The sequence below is a fragment of the Pteropus vampyrus genome, unplaced genomic scaffold (assembly GCF_000151845.1).
Source record: "Pteropus vampyrus isolate Shadow unplaced genomic scaffold, Pvam_2.0 Scaffold8, whole genome shotgun sequence".
Taxonomy (NCBI): domain Eukaryota; kingdom Metazoa; phylum Chordata; class Mammalia; order Chiroptera; family Pteropodidae; genus Pteropus; species Pteropus vampyrus.
Window position 1 is genome coordinate 222,534 of NW_011888789.1, and position 5,104 is coordinate 227,637.

At 30.0% G+C, this 5,104-nt stretch overlaps 1 pseudogene; it reads right to left on the reverse strand.

Moving 5' to 3' along the window:
• Positions 1-3,160: 3,160 nt before the first annotated feature.
• On the reverse strand, positions 3,161-3,279 carry LOC111729166 (annotated as a pseudogene).
• Between the last annotated feature and the right edge of the window lie 1,825 nt (positions 3,280-5,104).

Consider the following 5,104-nt stretch of genomic DNA (forward strand, 5'->3'; position numbering starts at 1 on the left):
ACAGTAGGAGAGGAACATTAAAAATGGTAAATAAACAAATATAATTTTCTAATTTTATTTTTGTTAGCATAATAATTGTTTAAAGCAAATATAAAGATTAATTTGGAAATTATAATGTATAGAAATAAAACATATGATAACAATAAAATAAACGATAGGAGGAGACTGCACCTATATTGTTGAACTTCTTTTAAGTGACTTGTGATTATATTTTATGAAAGTGGATTATAATACAAGGATACATATCTTAAATCCTGAAGTAAACACTAAAAAACATAAAATAAGACAAATGTTATAGTGATTATGCCAACCAGGGAGATAAAAATGCCATCTGAAAAATATATTCAGGAAGAGGAAAAAAAGAACAAAGAACATATGGGGATTTTTTTAAATGCTAGAGTTAAACCCAAACACATGGAAAATTGCCTTAAGTATAAATGGTCTACACAATTAAAACTGAGAAAGTTTCAAACTGGATAAAAATATGAGTTCTAATTATGTGCTGTGTAAAATAAATGCATTATTCAGTAAAATAAAACAGTTTAGTTAAAAGTTAAAAAATAGATTTAAGATAACTTACAGGCATGTAGATAATTTTTCAAGATTAGAAAGAAAATCAGTAACAAAAAATTATATTACATGTAATCCTAGTCATAAGAAAGCTGGTATAGCTAAAATAACATCAAACTAGACGTCAGAACAAGAACTGCTAGAAAGAGAAACATTTTCTATCACAAGATAGGTCAATTTGTCAGCAAGATATACCAATTCTGAATCCATATGTACTGACAAAATAGATTTAAAAAAGAAGCAAAATCTGACAGTCTAAAAATAGACAAATCCATAACTATATTTTAAGATTTCGACACTTTTCTCTCAGTAGGTAAGGAACATTCAACAAAATAATTTATAAAACAAGTCTCAACAAATTTCAAAGATTTGATATGATAATAAAAAAGCTGTTCTGTGACTTTAATAAAATTAATTAAAAATTAATGATTTGAAAATCAAACAGAATACTTTAATATAAATCATGTGTTCAAGAAAATTTGAAACTATTTCTAACTTAATGAAATTGAAGTAAGAATATAGTAAACTTTAGTATGAATAAATGTAAAACAGTGCTTACTCATAATTTTTTAGGTTTAAGAGCTTATATTATAAAAGACTAAAAGTTTGAAATCAATAATCTAAGCTTCAACCTTACTGAGCTAAAAATGGAACAAATTAGTCAAAATTAGCATGAAGAAGTAAATAATAAAGAGCACAAAGTAAATGCCTAAAAATGGACAAAAAAAGAGAAAATTAATAAATCTAAAATCTGTTTGAAATAAAATTATGTTTCTAGTTAAACTGATTTAAAAATTTAAAGACACAATTATCAGTAACAAATTAAAGAGAGGGCATCACTACAGATTGCACAGAATTTAGAAGAAAATATGAACCACCTTTCCTATAAATTTTACTTAAAGTGGGAAAATTCCATGAAAGACACAAATCATCAAAAATCGCTCAAAAATAATAGTTCCAAATTTTTCTTTATTAATTAAAAAATTAAATCTAAATGTAAAGCCTTTTCACAGAGGGTTTTAAGTAACCTACCTTAGAGGCAAAAATAAGTTCTATAGCCAAGATTCAAGCTATCTGCCCAGAGACTATGCTATGAATTATCCAAAGAAAAATCCAAGTGTTAGATTTATATTAAAAGCCATAGGCCAGAAATAGTTAAGAAACTTAATTATTCTAAGCGAAGGTCTCTGGAAAAAAAAAAAAAAAGGTTGAAGCAAGGGATTTAATATTGCTGAGTAATAAAACCCACCAACAAAGAGATAGACCAACCACTTCTGATTAAAAAAATGAATTGTCATGTCATTTGTCATTTTTCTGAACATGCATTCTTTTGTGTTGGAAATAACTTAATCGTTCAGAAGTTGGTCTAAAATATTATATAACAAAAATAAAATGTTTAACATTTTTCTTTTAATTTTAAAGCATATTACAATGTGAGATTTTTTTATTGTGATAAGTATAGTTACTATAGAAACATTTAAATATTGATTGCAGAACATTTAGTTTCCATCCAAGCATATGAATGTCTGTGCTAAAAAAGATTAAAACCTTAATTACTATAAACATACAATTTTCACGAATGTATTGCAATTGATTTGTGCTGTATTTATAAAAACTATATCATTTAAGATGGATTTTTGTAAAATGTAGGTAATATCTGAATCTATCATCAAGTCATTAAGAAGTACAAGTCAAATCTAAATGCAATACAACATTTTCTAACAATAGTTTATTTATTTAATTGCACTGCATTTGGGTATATATTTGCTATTCTAACATTTATAATTTAGTTTTGGAGACTGACTTTGTATTTGTACCATTCTACTTTTTAATTTAAAAATAAGAATTCTAGGTACTTAAATATATAAAGCGACTAATTAATATTAGCCTGTGAGTTAAGAGAGTCTCTGACATATAGTATAGTTTTACATTATATCTGTTCAGATAAGCTAGTTTATGCTGTTGCAGTTAACGAAAAACCGTAAAATCTCAGAGGCTTGAGCAAAGATTAATTTCTTGCATTTGCTTCATATCTATTGCTAATGGTAGTAACTCAAAGATCCAGGCTGCTCACAACTGAGGGCCTCAAGCTGGCAGAACAGCAACTGTCTTGAAGAATGTCAATCACCTTGCCAAAGGTTAAAGAGAGCTCTGTAGGTGGGTCTTGCTTCAGCAATTAAGTGTTCTATTTTGGAAGTGATGCACATTATTTCTGCTCACAGTTCATTGGCCAGAACTAGACATATGGCCCACACAACTACCAGGGGGCCAGAAGGCACAGGCCAGAAACATTTGACAAATAGCACCAGTGACTACACTTGGACATATCTTCTTTGAAATGATAGAAATCCAAAAGAGTATGTTCCTTCTTTAAAATATACCTTACAGATAATCATAAATTTTTAAACTCAGAATGATCTATATCAATTTCAACAGGCACAATTATTGACTTATTTGGAGGGGTATAATGATAGTAATTAATTGGAAGAATTTAGCAAGAACTTTTCTTTTTAGGAGAGGCAACCCGTGGTTGACCTCACAAATTGTAAGGACCTTGTCAGTTTACAATCCCTTATTTTTTTATTTTTTTCACCTATAGCACCTGGTCTTCCTAGGTGGTCTCCCATCCAAGTACTAACCAGGTTCGACCCTGTTTAGCTACCGAGATCAGAAGGGATCGGACTTGTTCAGGGTAGCATAGCTGTAGACTAGCAAGAACATTTTTACCTTAAACTTGCTACTAGGTTATACTGAAAACAGATTTCACAGCAAATTCTTCTGTACATATAAATATACATAATCAACCAAGCAAGTAAAAAAAAGGTGTATTAAAATTTGAATACTTTAATACTATACTAAATTTTAGATTTACCATTAAAAACAAGTTGAAGTTAGCTCATGAAGGATGTATAAAAAAAGGGTAGAGGCTGCTGAGCCATGTTAGGTAGGATCAAAGATAAGAACACAATAAGAATTTTCAGAAACTACCATGTGGACCGACAGAGCCAAGAGGAAGAATTTAGGGTGAGTAGGATCATGGAGAGTACTGTGTTTTTCTAAAGTTTGCTACATTTAGCTGTCTTAGTGTACTTTATGTCCAGCTGTTATAATTTGGTGGTCCAAAAATGGAAGCTGGGAAATTTCACATCCGAATTAACACAAAGGTTTACATTAAACTGACATCATTCCCTACTTAAGAATGTTATAAACTAATTTGCGTTACACCAACATGTGTATTATACAAATATATTATAGCAGTACAAATAGTTCTAATTTAAGCCAAACCATCTGGTGTTAATCAGAGATAAAGAGAAATGACATGCTTTGTGGTTGTCACCTTCGGAGCACAGTTTTTTTCAAACAGATAATCCCTCCACAGATTTGAATTCTCAATTAAAGCATCTAATTGCACCTATGCCTTAAATGAAATTAACCTGTGTAATTCTAGCTTAACATTACCCATGCTTAAATATTTTAAATTGTAAACAAAATTGGAACAATTTAAAAGTATAACCCAAAACTATATTGGATATCATTTGAAATACTTCTAAGTTTTACGTAGTGTTAATATGGAAACATGCAAGTTTGTGTAGCATCTAAAATCTTTAAAATTTGATGAATGGTACATTTGTGTGCTTTAATATCCCATCAACTAAAAAATTTCTAGTTAGAATTTTAAAAAGACAATTTTATATATTCACAACAGAAATGAAAATTCTATTAATTGATTAAACTGGATAGAAGTAGCAAATGTATATAAATAGACAAAGCAATTAGTTTACATTTAATTCCACAGTTAAGAGATATGTTAAATATGTTGATATTTGACATTTTATATGTATAATGTCTAAGTGACTTCAGCTCTTAGACAGTTCTGTAACCACATTTTATTTTAGAGCTAAAACATCTTCAGATGCACCATCTTTATGAATGAGATTTATCAGATTTATAAAAATTATTAAGCAATGAGCTTTCTCAGATTGTTGGCTCTCTATTGAATTAAGTAAATCTTTGACTGATGCTTGGCTTATATTGGTGGGAGAGTCATGTTTTCAGTTTTTTGGAAATCATCTTTGACAGTTGATAGAGGTCCCATTGAGACACCCAAGATGCTTCAGCTGCAAAGTCATTTAAACTATATTGGTTAAGACATGGAATTCTTGGACTCAAGCACTTTTTGTGTGTGTGTCCCTGGAATGAGTACCAAGTAGCAATAAACTTCACCTTCACTGACACTTTCTCTTTGGTAATTTCTTCAGTCTCTGTTGTTTGTGCTTTTGTTTCTGATATCAACCCAGTTTAGATCTAGTCTAGCTTCCTCATGGCCAGTATATCATTTTCCTTTGGGGGTTATGATGATTGAAAAACTGGCTTTATTGTTCAGTGAATCGACCATCTCCATAATGCAGAGATGAGGATCTAGTCTCTGTCAGATGTGAGATGACAAAGGATCAGCCATTCTTGTCTATATGGTATATGTCTCATTAGAAAGGATACAGCTCTTTAAGACCTAGATTGGTGTGATTTTTGCCTT